Raw genomic sequence first — 18,030 nt, 5'->3', positions numbered from 1 at the left:
GCGCTGCGGCTATGGTCATAGGTTCGAATCATGCCATAGGCATAAATGTGTGTGATGTCCTTAGGTTAGTTAGGTGTAAGTAGTTCTAAGTCTAGGGGACTGATGACCTCAGATGTTAAGTCCCATAGTGCTTAGAGCCATTTGAACCATTTGTGAATGACTTCCTTCAGGATAACGACATCGCTTCACTAGAGTGGCCAGCATGTTCTCCAGACATGAGCCCTATTTAACATGCCTGGGATAGATTTAAAAGTGCTGTTTATAGACGACGTGGCCCACCAACGACTCTGAGGGATCTGGGCCGAATCGCCATTGAGGTATGAGACAATCTGGACCAACAGTGCCTCGATGAACTTGTGGATGGTATGCCAAGATGAATACAGGCATGCATCAATATAAGAGGACGTGCTACTGGGTATTAGAGGTACCAGTGTGTAGAGCAATCTGGACCACCACCTCTGAAGGTCTCGCTGTATGGTCATACGATGTGGAATGTGTGATTTTCATGAAGAATAAAAAGGGCAGAAATAATGTTTATGTTGATCTCTATTCCAGTTTTCTGTACAGGTTCTGGAACTCTCGGAACTGAGGTGATGCACATTTTTTTTGAAGTGTCTGTAAACATGCCAGAACATAGGAAATTTGTGGGATTTACAGGGAGTTCGTTGTAGACCCCTTAATTTTTAAGTACAGCAAAGATCCTCTTTGATTACGTTCAAACTACTGAAACAGTGCCCAGTGATATAGTAAGGAATTAATAATGGCTCATAGAAAACCAAAGAAAATTCTATGTTTCTAGTATCATTGTGCGTACTCTCTATAATAAAACTACAACTATCAAATTAGTCGTATTTCAGGCAGAAAAGTGACTGTCAACTTTGAGCACAACATTGTAAGACAGATTTTACAATGTCACTCAGGGAGCTTGACACATACCAGAGAGAATGATACTGGGAGGCAGTAATACAACTCATGAAAGTACACGTAACAAATTACATAAACTTTGGCTCACAAATCAATTGAATGACAGTAATAAGTGTATGTGTGTGTGTGTGTGTGTGTGTGTGTGTGTTTGTGTGGGAGGGGAGTTCCAACAAAGAGAATAGTCTTACCTTATTTAATTCGTTTATTCCTTTATTGCTGGTAATTGCACAGTTTCAGTGACTAAAACAAATCTTTAGATGAAATAAAACTTCTACACTTACGTAAAAGAGCAGGTATTCCATATCGACTCAAGTACCAACAGCATTAATGTGCCTTTCATTAATTCAGCGCCTAGATACAACCATGCCACTGATGTCCTTTATGTAGTCAGTCGTTGGATATTCAGCAAATATAGAAGAGTCGTGATATTTTGTAGTTAAAGCAACCACTTTCTTTGGCTATACTTGTACACTGTTAGTGTAAAGAAATTTCCAGAAATTCTGCAAAATAATCTTAAAAATCGATTAAAATTTTGTTCTGAGAACGGATGAAAATGACTCAGGGTCAAATTAGCTGTATAGAGGCTCTTTTATTAGACAACACAGCCACACCATTATTGGTGCAATGTACAGTGATAATTACACTGCAAAAGGCTAGAGACGATGTAGGATGTACCAACATTCAAGTTGTAAACTGATTAACCCTATAACCAATGGAAATGTTATCAGATTAGCTTAACTCTGAATTCTACAGCGTAAAGTGAACGTCTAAAGTGTCAAAACTCATGACTCGTTAAGAAACCAAAGCTTTGTTAAAACCATCCCAAGGTGTAATATGGTGACTCCTTATTAAATGTGGTCTTAAAATGCAGTTTCGATTAAAGAGGAGTGCAGTTAGCACCTGCAATTTCTCCGTCGTGTGGATAAAACCATTGTTCACTTAGACTGCCTATAAAACTGTGCTAAGTGACGAAGGAGCTACAGCATTGTATCCAGCTTCTTGGACCCTGCTAGTGTGAGTTCATCTTGTATGGGGTCGATTACAGTGGGCAGTTGTGGCACTCGCCCAATAGAATTCACTTTGAGGTACTAATATGAACCAAAATAGTGGATGGGGTAGGAAATGAACATGTCAAATGAATGATGAAAACACTAGATGGTTTAGTCATCACTTAGCACAGTTTTATTGTCAGTCTACATGAACATTGGCTTTAGTCACATAATGGAAACATTTCATGTGCAACAAGAACACTGTGGGCTGTAAGGCATGTCGGAGCTAACACCTGGCTAGGTGGGATGGTTTAATCTTTCTCTATTTGTAGACACTCTGCTTTCTGATCTACAGCGACGAGCAGTGTCACTCCATCAAATAGTGTAAAATAACTGAATGAAATATTCGTGTCCCAAAATTGCATTACTGTTTGCTATAAGCTTGTCCTACATATGAAGTCTTCGTTCACTAGATAATTGAAGTAAGCTCTCGGAAAAATCTATACATAGTAAAAGTCACAAATGTTGATTTGCTTCACTCAAACTGCACACCCTTACTGAGTGGTACCCACATCAAACCTATGACCTACTAGGTAGAAACCGCAACAAAGTCAGTCTTTGCACTGTATGTGATTCAGCACCTGATTAAATATTTTGTTCATGTTCATACATGTTAAAAACCCAAAAATGTTAAATTTTCTTCATACACTCTTCAGTCAGTGTAATAAGAGTATATAGTAGGTTGTATATCCCCACCTACTATGTTTCCATTGCTCAGTAATATTCTTGTAATCAATGCAATTAGCACGTGATGTAAACGAAGAATTTTAATTTCAACAGTTACCAGAGTAATTCTGTTGAGAAACTGCTTAGTGTCTGCACTTTATTGCTGTAGCGAAGCTTAACAGGACGCTTAAATTAAGAAATTACAACCCAGTGTTAGTGCTCATTAGGTATCAGATTCTTTTTCTCGTTACTTATAGACAATTCACTTCACGGTAAATGATAACAGCCAAACACTTATAGGATAAGATTTATTGAAATCCTAGACCATGGTTTCAGTATATCTAAATATACCTTCACCAGAAACAAAAATACACTAAAATCACATCCTGCAATGGAGATACATAAAACAATTGTGCCAGTCGCGTCGTCAGTAGTTAAAATTAAAATATCACCTGTATTTGTACAGCATAATTATGCAGAGTAAATCGATGCCAACACGGCATATGATTAGTACTTAGCCTGTGAACTACACACAACTAACAGTAACTACTGGATCCAGGTAAATACGTGATATACCGAATAGATTTCGTTGTGGAAATGAGTTGAGCTGGTGCACATAAACAGATATATTTAAATAGCAAATTGTATTTCTTGTTAGAAGAATTTGAAAAGGAATGTTTCACAATTGAGGCTGTTGTCCGGTAGTGATTTAGATACAGATGTCAGTTTATTTAATGCACTCGTAATGTGAAGTTGTCGTCCATGAAAGTGTGCGGAAAGGGGCGGGAATGTTGCCCTGTGTCTGTTTCCCAACAACCAAGATGGCTGCTGCTAAGATTGTCCCAAACAAATGACCGAGTAATCAATTATGGCTAACGTGCGTGGAAATGATCTCATAAATCAGTTAAGGTGCACCTGAAACATTCAGTGTGTTTTTTGTGTTTCTCACAACGACTTTGATGTGAATTTCATTCAACACGTATGTAAATGTGGTGACACTTTTAAGAAGTATCGAATGGAAACAGCAATATCGAAATTATGAGTTTTTTATTATATTCAGCGGATCGTCGGCCAGCTTTTCCCGTACAACTTATTGTATCAACGTCCGCCCCTATAGCTGCATGGCTGCCGGTGCGGTAGTTCAGTGTGTTCGGTCAGAGAGCTGGTTGGCCTCTGTAATAAAAAACGTCCGCAACGACCAAACCCAACGGACAACAACGAACAAACACTTTAAAAAAATGGTCAGCGTGACGGACTGCCGTCCTAAGGGGCCCAGGTTCGATTCCCGGCTGAGTCGGGGGATTTTCTCCGCCCAGGGACTGGTTGTTGTATCGTCTTCATCAACATTTCATCCCCATCCGGAGCGCAGGTCGCCCAATGTGGCGTCGAATGTAGTAAGACCTGCACCGAGGCGGCCGGGCCTGCCCCGTAAGGGGCCTCCCGGCCAATGACGCCCAACGCTCATTTCCATTTCCATCGTATCAACGACGACATGTTTTAGATTGATTAATAATGCGCTATTATGTCAATCCAGCGTATTCTCGTAGTACGCGAAGTTCACTACAGAAATTAATGAATATGGAAATTTACCTTCAGAAACTCGTAGTGCATTACGGCGTCTGCTCATTTGCTCCTTCCAACCAATCGCAGCTAAGGACCCATGACGTCACGCATGGCTGTATCTGGCAGTAGAACACGTCTCTGTCGCTTCGATATCAAAGCAGCTGTCCACCACGGCGAATGGAGGCGAACGCGAAATGTAGGCAGTTCGCCAGTGGCACTACCACACGATTCCCGCGAACAAGCGGGAACTGAAGAGGACTCGAAACAGCGACCAGACCACAGCCTGTGAACGCTGCGTCATTATTTTTTGGTGGTAATGATCAAAACGCGGAACACAACAACACAGAGCTAGACGCAGTGCAGAAGTCAGATATTCAGAGAGCATTATTTTGCGTGGCAGACGCATTGTTTTTGACGAAATAAGATAAATGGAGTAGGAGAAGAGAATGTGACTGATGTGAGTTTAATGAAAGGTGAAATGTGTGTACGACCTGACACGCTGCCTATTTGATAAAATCTGCTGTATGGTTAGTTAGGGGGCAGACAGCGTGATCTGGGTGGATTAAGAGTAATATGTCATCCACTTTATTACAGATACCATGGACACAACCAACGAGCACCATCAGATCCCTTGTATATTTTTCATTTCATTCAGTATAATGATACTTGTTCGCAAACATACACTTTCAAAGAAATTCGTTGTGCCTTCCCTTTTTAGTAAAAAGAATTGCAAAGATTGCGCCTGTTCAATTCTTTCCCGCTAAATGCAACCATCTTAGGTGTGACGTCAGGCGTTCTGGACTGCTGTTGAAATTGCTCGTCAGTATTTTATAAGGTTTTAGTCTTCAGTTACTTGTTTTATTTGTGTCAGTATTTACTGCAAAAATTACTTATTAGTGGATTCTCATTAACCTGAGTCTCTCTTCCTGTGTTATTGACTCGAGTGGTCTGTTAGTCGTGAGTGTGCTTACGTCGCTCATCAAAGCCTCACGCCTCAGTAGTACGTTTATATTCCGCGGCGTACAGTTGCAGCTGTAGCGGCTATAAAACTAAGTACTGACAAAGCTATTTGTGCGCTGTTATAGAGTTATTAAATTTACAGTTTTCAGCGGGGGTTCGTGCTGTTTGTGGCGAAATAATGATTTAATAAACTTGTGGGAACGTGGGAGTAGTCAGTGATGTGTGCTTCGCTTACTCCACGCAAGTGCAGCGGACGTTAGTTATAAGTTTTTAGTCATTGACTGTTAGTTGAGTTAGTTTTTCTTTTCCGGGTTGGATAAATAAAGCATTTGGTGCAAAGCTGTATGTGGGTTTAATTTATTGCCTACATAATTGGTGACCACGGGAAAAGTAAGAAAAGCTCTCGAAACTTAATGTTGTGCGACAGTTTCACCAAAGATGGAAGAAGCTAACAAAATTTTGCAAGCAACAAACGACGAGATACGACGGCTAAAGCAAGAGATTGAGCTTTTGGAGCTTGCAACGCCGAACAGTGATAGCAAAACGGAATCCATGAATTTGCAAACTCCGGTAGTGGCAGGCACACCGCGAGCATACTCACATGCAGAAGATCTTTCACGCACGAACGCGCCGTTTGATCAACCGCGCCACGGTTGCATTTAAGAGCGCCTCCATTCACGCCTACGGAACCAGACGTATTGTTTGCGATTACAGAGAATATCTTCGAGGAACAACGCATAACCAGAGACCGCGAAAAATTCACTCTCGCAGTTAGCAACCTCGAACAGAGGGCAACAGCGATATTCTCTGATATGATCACAGATCTGCCGCTCCGATAATCATTCACCACACTTAAAACGGCATTGACCGCTCGCTGCAAGAAATTGCCTGAACCACGACCTTCCCAGGTGATGTATCAGGAGGAACGCGGTGACAGAAAGCCATCTGAATTTTTGAGACATTTACGCTCTGTAGTCGAGGCAAGCATGATGTCCAGTGAACTGTTGCTGCACGCCTGGCGACATCAGCTTCCTCATCAGGTCCAGCTGACGTCGATTTGCGTACGACGGACTGTTTGTCGACAAGCAACTGCAAACAGCTGACAGAGTTACCGCTACTCTACAGTCGAAGCTCGTAGCGTCCGTAGCAACGTCATCTGCCACAACAGCAACGGAAGCCAATGATGACTCATCGGAATGGCTAGAAGAATCGAAGTTAAGCCGTGCAGCCGCAGGTTACAGACAAAAACAAGGCATCACTCAGGGGATCAGGAAACTGCAAGATGCGATGGAAAATATGGCTACTCGGCTACATAGCTTGGGGGTGCAGACGTCGACCAGCAACAAGAAGTCACACTCCAAACAGGATGAAGCTCACACTGACAGTTTTTGCTGGTATCACAGACGATTCGGGCCACAAGCTAAGATGTGCCAAACCTTGCGGATACCCAAATGGCGAGGGCAGCCCGCTCTAGGCGCCACGGGCTGCGGCACTCAGGAACGGCGCCGTATACGAACCAGGCAGCAACACGCACAGTCAAGGTGAGGCGCTTGAAGGCTTCCAGTATGCTGTACCTTTATGCCACTCTGCGTCAACCTGGGAGTGTAAGCTAACATCGCACAGATTACAAGTGGTTGATGCTCTCAAGTATAATAAACACGTAAAGCTATAAAGAGCTCACGATAGATGTTAATTTACCTACCCGTTATAAGTGGAATTTTGTAGTGGCAGATATTTTACAGCCAATGTTAGGCGCAGTTTTCTTGTCTCATTTTGCACTCACCGTGGACATGGCAAATAACTCTCTTACAACCGTATGAAATAGATCCGCCAGTATTGAGACCTGTCCGCAGATTAGCCCCAGAGCGATTAGCGGAGACAAAACTGATATTTGAGGAGATGCTCCAGGCTGGAGTAATTAGGAGGTCTGACAGTTCTTGGGTGTCCCCTCTCCACCTAGTACGTAAGAAAGACAGCACATGGCGTCCCTGTGGTGACTACCGCTCATTGAATACGAGAACAATCCCGGACAAGTACCCCATACCAAACATTCAGGAGTTTACCTACGCTCTAGCGAGTACGAAAGTATTCTCAGTACTGAATTGTTGTAAGACATACAACCAGAATCCTGTGGTACTGGCTCACGTGGCAAAGACGGCGGTGATCACACTCTTTGCGCTATTCGAATTTCTGTTTATGCCATTCGGACTCGAAAATGCGGACCAATCCTGGCAAAGATTCATTGATGAAGTGCTCCAGGGATTGCCTTTCTGTTATTTATACCTGGATGATATTTTGGTATTTTCAGAGGATATGCAATCACATGATAGACATATTCAAGACTGCTCGATACATATGGAGTGTGTTAAATGGACGCAAATGCGTCATGAACAAGAGTCAAGTAACTTGACTCAGCTATACAGGGTGGTCCATTGATAGTGACCGGACCAAATATCTCACGAAATAAGCATAAAATGAAAAAACTACAAAGAACGAAACTTGTCTAGCTTGAAGGGGGAAACCAGATGGCGCTATGGTTGGACCGCTAGATGGCGCTGCCATAGGTCAAATCGATATCAACTGCGTTTTTTTTTTAAATAGGGACCCACGATTTTTTATTACATATTCGTGTAGTACATAAAGAAATATGAATGTTTTAGTTGGACCACTTTTTTCGCTTTGTGATAGATTGCGCTGTAATAGTCACAAACGTATAAGTACGTGGTATCACGTAACATACCGTCAGTGTGGACGGTATTTGCTTCGTGATACATTACCCGTGTTAAAATGGACCGTTTACCAATTGCGGAAAAGGTCGATATCGTGTTGATGTGTGGCTATTGTGATCAAAATGCCCAACGGGCGTGTGCTATGTATGCTGCTCGGTTTCCTGGACGACATCATCCAAGTGCCCGGACCGGTCGCCGGATAGTTACGTTATTTAAGGAAACACGAAGTGTTCAGCCACATGTGAAACGTCAACCACGACCTGCATTAAATGATGATGCCCAAGTAGGTGTTTTAGCTGCTGTCGTGGATAATCCGCACATCAGTAGCAGACAAATTGCGCGAGAATCGGGAATCTCAAAAACGTCGGTGTTGAGAATGCTACATCAACATCGATTGCACCCGTACCATATTTCTATGCACGAGGAATTGCATGGCGACGACTTTGAACGTCGTGTACAGTTCTGCCACTGGGCACAAGAGAAATTGCGGGACGATGACTGATTTTTTGCACGCGTTCTATTTAGCGACGAAGGTTCATTCACCAACAGCGGTAACGTAATCCAGCATAATATTTCCCACGTAATGTTCTACCGATGTTACTACAAGATGTTTCACTGCATGACAGAATGGCGATGTACTTCCAACATGATGGATGTCCGGCACATAGCTCGCGTGTGGTTGAAGCGGGATTGAATAGCAAAAATGGTTCAAATGGCTCTGAGCACTATGCGACGTAACTTCTGACGTCATCAGTCGCCTAGAACTTAGAACTAATTAAACCTAACTAACCTAAGGACATCACACACATCCATGCCCGAGGCAGGATTCGAACCTGCGACCGTAGCGGTCACGCGGTTCCAGACTGAAGCGCCTAGAACCGCACGGCCACACCGGCCGGCGATTGAATAGCATATTTCATGACAGGTGGATTGGTCGTCGAAGTACCATACCGCGGCCCGCACGTTCACCGGATCTTACATCCCCGGATTTCTTTCTGTGGGGAAAGTTGAAGGATATTTGCCATCGTGATCCACCGACAACGCCTGAAAACATGCGTCGGTGCATTTTCAATGCATCTGTAAACATTACTGATATCATTTTGTGCATTTATTGCATTAATGTGGTATTTACAGGTAATCCGCTGTAACAGCACGCGTTCTCAGAAATAATAAGTTCACAAAGGTACATGTATCACATTGGAACAACCGAAATAAAATGTTCAAACGTACCTACGTTCTGTATTTTAATTTAAAAAAAACTACCTGTTACCAACTGTTCGTCTAAAATTGTGAGCCATATATTTGTGACTATTACTGCGCCATCTATTCCAAAGCCGAAGAAAGTGGTCCTACTAAAACATTCATATTTCTTTACGTAATAAAAAATGAGGATTCCTATGTAAAAAGATGCAGTTGATATCCGTTTGACCTATGGCAGCGCCATCTAGCGGGCCAACCATAGCGCCATCTGGTTTCCCCCCTCAAGCTAGACCAGTATTGTTCTGTGTAGTTTTTTTGATTGACGCTTATTTCGTGAGACATTTGGCCCAGTCACGATCAATGGACCACCTTGTATGGTCTCAGCCGACGGTGTACAGCCATTCCCAGAGAAGATAGACATGTTACGCAACCTACCCAAACTTACAGGCTACAAACAGCTTAGTCGTTGGTATGGTAAATTTTTGCTGGCGTCATTTGCCAATTACCGCTGAAACACAGGCCCAGCTTCCGAATGCACCGGCTGGCAATAATACCACAGGAAAGCGAAAGCTGCAATGGACATCAGAAGCTTTTGGCGACTTACAAAGAAGCTCGGAGGAGGCAGTATTACTCGCGCACTCCATACCTGCCGCACCGTTCAGCATTGTAGTAGACGCCAGCCAGGTCGCAATTGGAGCAGCCTTGCAATAACAGGTCGATGGACATTGGCCACATCTTAGTTTCTTCTCAAAGAAGCTACAAATCCGACGGGCAAAATGGTGTGCATATGACAGAGAGCTGTTGGCAATAAATGAAAGCCTCAGACATTTCAGCCCGTATACTGAAGCTAGGCCAGCAACAATTTCCACTGATTATGAACTCATAGTGTCATCTTTCAGCAACATTAGCGATAAGTGATATGGCACGCGCCGCTAACCTGTGATCTTGTTCAGAGCGCGCACTGTAATCGATTATAGTTCGCTGTCCTAGTGCGGGTGGCTCTCCGGTGGCGATTTGCTATGACGTCACTGACGTGTGTTTGTGGTGGCCGGCGGAAAGCGAGAGGGTAGTCGGTTTCCGGGTACTGCACGGAACGTGAAGTTCGCTCTGCCTGACCTGCTGCTGACTAGCGCTAAGGTGGTTGTACATCGCAATATGAGCAGAGTGGTCTGGGGCGGAGGCGACTCGCCGCTGTGCCGGCCATGCGGTGGTGGTTAATAGGAGTCGGCGTACTTGTTCTTCCCGCCTTTCTGATGTGGAGGTCCAGCGGGGTCCTGTGATACTCTGGCCCGGAGACCACTAGTTGCTGAATTTTGGAGTCGTCTGCCAGGTTAGGGTGTGAGCTCGGTTGGCTCTTCAGATTTTCCCCTGGAAGCTCCAGCAACGGTTTCTGAACTTTTCTGATGTAGGACGGAGTTGTTGGAACTTTCTGCGGTGTGTGTGGCTCGTTACGATATTTGTTGGTACTAATTTATTTGCTCAACTGGAGTCCTGCCCGGAGTTGCGTTCACGTGTGGTATATTTGGCAGTAGATGTGTTAGGTAAAGTCTGTCTAAGAAGGGCGGTTTCGTACAGTGTATACATAGTGAATTACTGCTGCTTGGTACATGTGGTCTTCTGGGACCAGAACAACACGATCTGGTCAACTTGGTTTGTGTAACAGCATTTAGTGGTATGTTCTGTATTTTTTTACTGTGTTATTATTAACTTGGTGGAATACTCGCGTTTGGTGGTGTTAAGGCACTTGTTAGACTGTGGTTTGACTATTCATGTGCGCTTGACTGTCATTGTTTCGTTTTAGGAAGCGAGAATTGTTTGAGATTTGTGTGTGTCGGCTTCCGGCACTTATTAACAGCGCCCGAGCTAGCGGCGCCGTGGCTATCATGTGCTGTCGGGATGTTATACTGCATTTTTGAATTTTATCTGTCGTGTGTTACAGAACATAACCAAGGTGCGTAAGTGATGGGCAGTTGTGGGGGGCATGTCGGGCAGCTGTCAGCAGTTTATTTCGGGGACCGTTTATAGTGGGAAGGCTCCGAAGTGTTGAGAGCTCGCTCGTCTGTGATTGCGTTGGGAGTTGTCCTCGCTGTCTGGTTGTATCAAATTATTATTTTATTATATTTATTGGTTGTGTGTTGCGTTTCTTTCATTTTATGGTGCCAAGCGCCATTATCTTTCTCAAAGTTTTTTCATATATATCATTTTAAATTGTAATGCCAAGTTAACTTATTATTGGATTTTGTCGTTTGGATAAACTCTAAAGCACTATTGTAAAGTGTTCTTGGTTTTATGGTGGCAAGCCGCCGTTATTGTTTTTAAAGCTCACTCTTTAACCGGTTGTTAAGTTTTGTAAGTCATATGCATTTGTTGTTATGTAAAAGAGTTTAGTATTGGCAATTTAATAAATTGTGTACAGAGTCTGCTGTTTGGATATTATTGGGTGGAACTCATTGGATAGTTGTTCTATAAGAATACACATTTCAATAAGTACTCGCCCAGGCAGTTTGTTAGTCAATTCACCAGGGATATAAGGCACATCAGAGGCGAGGAGAATCTAGTCGCAGATTACTCTTCTCGTGTTTGCGGTGTGACCAGCACAAAAAACTGCGAAGACCTCGCAACGTCACAGGAAGCAGATCTGGATCTACAGAAGTAATTGACGGAGCGCACAGCAGGGCCACACTTACAGCGGGTACTCGTGCCAAGTAGGAGGCTCAAGTTGTGGTGCCATACATCACGGCAGAAGCCGCGCCCATACATTCCACAACAATTTCGTAAGGCTGCATTTGACAGTGTTGATGACCTGTCACACCTAGAGGCAAAAGCCACGATCAAGTTACTGACAGCAGATTTCGTCTAACCATAAATTAAAAAGGACGCTAGGGAATGGACTCGAGCATGCCTACATTGTCAGCGCTGCAAAGTAGGGCGACATGTTCAAGCGGAAATTGGGAATTTTACAGGGTCTCCATCAAGATTCTCCAGTGTCCATCTGGACTTAGTGGTTTACCCGTGTCCATCTGGAACTAGTGGGTGCACTCCCAGTTTCGGATGGCTATAAATACTTGTTAACAGTGCTAGACAGATGCACGAGATGGGCGGAGGACATTCCGATCACTGACATAGCGGCATAAACGTTAGAAAGCCGTTTGTGTCTCAGTGGCTGGCTCACTTTGGGTGCCCCTATTACATCACAACAGATCAAGGCCTCCAGTTCGAACCTAGTCTGTTCAACGAGCTAGGTAATTTGTGTGGATTCCGGCACCACCATACAGCAAGCTACCATCCAGCGAGCAATGGTGTGGTGAAGAGGTGGCACGGGACGTTGAAGGCAGCTCTCATGTGTCATCAGAGAAGCTAGACGAAAGCATTACCATTGGTTCTCCTTGGATCACGGGCGCATACAAAACGGACATCGGTGACTCAGTGGCGGAATTGGTGTATGGGGAACCACTGAGAATCCCGCCGCATCACCAAAGCCAACAAAACTCTCATGACCGAGACATGTAATCCGTGAGCATGTAGAAACAATGAGAAGGCCTTCGCTATCTAGATATGGTGAGCGACCAGTTATTGTGCATAAGGCGTTCGCAGACTGTACGCATGTCGTGCTCCGCACAGATTCAGTCAGAGCGCCTCTACAACCTCCATATATTGGACCATACCGAATAGTATGACGCAACAGCCATGCTAAGGACATCTCGCAGAACGACAAAACTATTAGTGTGTCCACAGAAGGGGTAAAACCAACATGGGTCTTACCAGAACTGGAGTATGATGACACCCAACAGGAGGAGAAGGACCAACGTTTGAAACTCACTATGCATGATATGGCAGAAGAACCCATGGTAGAGTACATGGAATCACAACGCAACAGCCCACACCGGCTCCCTCATCCTCGCAGCAGCAAGTCGTCCACAGGAGAGCAGGGAGACAAGTCAAGATTAATTACCCATTTATCCTGGGTGCTCCGCACCTTAAGGGGCCTACTGTGTGGGAACGTGGGAGTAGCCAGTGATGGGTGCTTCGTTTACTCCATGCAAGTGCAGCGGACGTTAGATATAAGTTTTTACTCTTTCACTGTTGAGTTATTTTTTCTTTTCCGACTTGTAAGAAAATAAATTAATTTGTGCAAAGCTGTATGTGGGTTTAATTTGTTGCCTGCAACTGTATTGCAGTATAGTGAGAGACCACAGCACTTGTTATAGTACCTTTGAGTGACGAACTATAAAAATCATGGATGTTTTAGTCGCCGTAATTGCTGAGAGTAATTTTAGGGTCAACCCTCCTTTTCTCTATTTACAAAATGTTATCATTTATGATCACTTAATTATTATGAAATGTTGTTAATAAAAAACTGAAGTGATTTCCACAGTAGCGTGCGTATTGGTAAATGATAATCATAGGCAATTTGGAGATTGTATTTCTGGATGACGGAAGGTTCGATTATGAAATATTACGAAGCGTAAATTGTGAATTAAAAGTTATTTAACATTTCATTTCCAAATCGGACAGAAACTATACGAAATCAGAAACAGTGCGGATAAGTAACGTGGTAAATAGGAAGTTATGATAATAACTAATATTTAAAACAGTTATTAACCACCTTGTCTTCGGTAATGCGGCAACAAATCACTGTTATCCACTGTGCAAACAGACAACATTAATTTTTTACGAAAACCCGAAATTTAATCGCCTTTACAGTGAAGATGTTTGTGGCTGCTTCGTCTGATATGTAGGTATAACGAGAAGTCGGGCATGTACAGGAGAGGCCAACATCAATACCTCAGTGACGTCAGAGAAGCCGACGGCGGAAGGTCGACGGAGGGCGGCCACAATGGACAGCCAGGACCGCGGCTGCCTGCTGCACGTCCTCGTCCGACAGGAGTCGTCGACGCGTCAGGACCTTTCTCAATGGGCCGAAGACGTGATAATCGCACGGGGGGAAATCAGGACTACAGGGGCGGGTCGTTGACCGTAATCGATGAGCCCAGCTTCCCAGATCGACTGGCGTCTTGCGTGGAATCGCTACGAGCCCGAAACTAGGTAGATCGTTTCACAACGGCAGGTTTCGACTTACGTGCTGCACCATTCACGTCCTTCCTTCTCTGATGGATGCCTACCAGTGTTTGTCCCTCGGCAGTAAGAAAGCATAACAGCACGTTGGTCTTATCCGGATGCACTTAGTAGTAACGTCGCGATTTCGCATTTACCTCTCGCAGCCGAGAAAAGCACGAATGCCACACTAATTCCTTGCCTACAAGTCGGTGGTTATACATCAGCATCGGAGTTGCGCTACGTTGCATATGCACTGTGTGATCAAAAGTATCCGGACACCTGACTGAAAATGACTTACAAGATCGTGGCGATCCATTCCTCACGGAGTGCTGCACTGAAGAGAGGTATTGATGACGGTTGGTGATACCTGGCGCGAAGGCGCCTTTCCAAAACATCTCTGTAGGATTCAAGACTCTGTGCAGGCCAGTCCATTAGAGGGATGTTATTGTTCAAATGGTTCAAATGGTTCAAATGGCTCTGAGCACTATGGGACTTAACATCTATGGTCATCAGTCCCCTAGAACTTAGAACTACTTAAACCTAACTAACCTAAGGACATCACACAACACCCAGCCATCACGAGGCAGAGAAAATCCCTGACCCCGCCGGGAATCGAACCCGGGAACCCGGGCGTGGGAAGCGAGAACGCTACCGCACGACCACGAGATGCGGGCAGGGATGTTATTGTCGTGTAACCACTCCGCCACAGGCCGTGTAATATGAACAGGTGCTCGATCGTGTTGCAATCGGCATCCCCGAGTTGTTCAACAAGTGGGAAGCAAGAAGGTGCTTAAAACATCAAAATGGTTCAAATGGCTCTGAGCACTATGGGACTTAACATCTGAGGTCATCAGTCCCCAAGAACTTACAACTACTTAAACCTAACTAACCTATGGACATCACACACATTCATGCCCGAGGCAGGATTCGAACCTGCAACTGTAGCAGTCGTGCGGTTCCGAACTGAAGCGCCTAGAACCGCTCGGCCACTTCGGTCGGCTTAAAACATCAATGTAGGCCTGTGGTGTGATAGTGCCACGCAAAACAACAAGGTGTGCAAGCCCTCCCATAAAAAACACGACCACACCATAACACCACCACCTCCGAATTTACTGCTGGCACTACACACGCTGGCAGATAACGTTCACTGGGTATTCGCCGTATCCACACCCAGCCATCGGATCGCCACGTTGTGTACGGTGATTCGTTAGTCCACACAACGTTTTTCCACTTTTCAGTTGTCCAACGTTTACGCTCCTTATGCCAAGCGCGGCGTCGTGTGGCATTAACAAGCGTGATGTGTGGCTTATGAGAGGCCGCTCGACCATTAAATCAAGTTTTCTCACCTCCCACCTGACTGACATACTACTTGCAGTGGATCCTGATGCAGTTTGGAATTCCTGTGTGATGGTCTGGATAGATGTCTGCCTATTACGCATTATGAACCTTTTCAACTGTCGGCGGTCTCTGTCAGTCAACAGACGAATTCGGCCTGCACGCTTTTGTGGTGCACGTGTCCCATCACGTTTCCACTTCACTATCACTTCAAAAACAGTGGACCTAGGGATGTTTAAGAATGTGGCAATACCGCTTACAGACGTATGACACAAGTGACACCGAAGCACCTGACCACCTTCAAAGTCCGTGAGTTCCACGGAACACTCCATTCTGCTCTCATACGATGTCTAATGACAACTGAGGTCATTGATATGTAGTACCCGCCAGAAGGTGGAAGCACAATGCACGTGATATGAAAAAGTATGTTTTTGCGGGGTGTCTGGATACTTTTGATCACATAGTGTACCTCCAGTTTCCTCACATATAACAACTACTCCCGTATGCAAACAGCAAAGTAAAACTGCTCTCTTGGAAATATTAAGTTTCCATGTGAGATCGTTTCTCATCTGTAAGGAAAGTCCGCCCCGGGAGCTGAGTGGTCAGCGTGACAGACTGTCAATCCTAAGGGCCCGGGTTCGATTCCCGGCTGGGTCGGAAATTTTCTCCGCTCAGGGACTGGGTGTTGTGTTGTCCTAATCATCATCATTTCATCCCCATCGACGCGCAGGTCGCCGAAGTGGCGTCAAATCGAAAGACCTGCACCAGGCGAACGGTCTACCCGACGGGAGGCCCTAGCCACACGGCATTTCCATCTGTAAGGAATAGTCTATGTGCACGACAATACAGCCGACAGTGAGTGCGTGAGTGCGCTACATCAGCGACCCTCACTTCTTTGGCCCATATCCGTAACTCACCTCTGTGGTGCCTAATACATTCCAGTTGTATAATTTTCTTGGTTTACGTTTTCCTTATCTTCTCATCACATTTCCTTCTTTCTCCTCGTTATTCTGGCATTGTTGTTGCCTTAGGGACTGACTTTTAAGGTTTGACAACTCTCACAGAACCAACTGCCAACAGTGGTTGTCTTGTAGTAACCCCACACCTGCTAACTGTCCCTCCATAAAACGTGTTACAGGCATAGCAGCAACTCGAACTATAGAAAAGTTTTTAAAAAATCGACGTTCGCTACACTAGAAATACACAATGGAAACATAACAGCATCGCACGGCATATCGTCTGGCAGGTCTGTCAACTTGAGAAACAGTTATATAGTATATGTTTCCCCAAGAGGAGTGTGATGACTATATTGACGTTGAAAGGTGGCTACACTGAGTCACAGCGCCAGAGATTGCGCCAAAGAGTATTTTTCCGCCGCCTCTACTGGGCAGTTGTAGTTCAGAGGTTGCCGTGGGCAGTGCTTGTTGAGAGGATGTCGACAGCAGTACTAATTGAGGGTATGTCGTGTGCAGTTGTTCTGTTGGGCGAGACAGCAGATGCTGTTTGATTGGGGATGTTGCAATGATCACAGTGTATTTTTCGACAATATATATGAAGGTAACAAAAAAAATTTTATTTCAAATTTCCTAAATGACAATGCCTCTTGGTCACAGGTTCAGTCAACAAAGCATCTGGCTTGTTTTCATGTATTAGACTGTAATTCTGGTTTCTATGTGCAATTATAGTATTTCTGGTTTTTTTAAATTACTTCATTGTAAATGGTATTTAAAATATCTTGCCTTATTGAGGAAGAACCGTGCCAGATGTGTACGTTGAATCACACTTCCACACACATAACAGTTACACTTGTGCTTTGTTGGTTCGTAGCTTTTATAGTTGCTGGGGACTTAATTAATTAATTGTGTTAACTGAAATTTCCTTTTATTCTTTGTTGTTATTCTATGCAGTCGGATTGCGTACTAATACTATTCAGGGCCAACCGGTTACGAGACTTCGTAACCGGACACACAGCTACTAAAATTATTTGCATTTTTATTTAATTAAGCCCCCATGCACGTGACGACCGCTGCTTCGGATCGTCCCTTGGAATTATTTTGATAGTAAAAATAGCAGACAGTAGTATTGTTGTAGTAATTTGTAGTTTAGTAATTGTAGTCTATACTGCATGTGTAGATTTGGTAAATGAACATTTGTAGTTGTCTTGTTATTCTTCTAATGGTATTTTTGCAGAATTTAATTTTTGATGTCTTGTAAACGGGTTTGACAATTTTGTGCAATTATGAAGATTTCAATTGTTCGTTAATCGTGTTGTCGGGAAGCATTTCGTGTGAATGGTATTGTTGGTGATAAAGTGTTATATTGTGTGTAATTTTCGAAAAGTGACGAGTGTTGTATGTTTTGTAAATGATCACGCAATCGATGAAAAAGGCAAACATGATTGATAGTCAGAATGACGAAATTGTTAACATGGTGAACTCGCCAACACAGGAGAACAGCATGATGAATAATGAAGTAGGAAACAATTTAATAAGCCGGGAAAATAGTCCAGAACCAGTTCAAAATTTTTCACAATCGGAAAATTTTCA

This window comes from Schistocerca nitens, chromosome 11, assembly GCF_023898315.1.
Source record: "Schistocerca nitens isolate TAMUIC-IGC-003100 chromosome 11, iqSchNite1.1, whole genome shotgun sequence".
Classification (NCBI taxonomy): Eukaryota; Metazoa; Arthropoda; class Insecta; order Orthoptera; family Acrididae; genus Schistocerca; species Schistocerca nitens.
The sequence above is the reverse complement of the archived record's forward strand: the minus strand, read 5'-3'. Positions refer to the sequence as shown.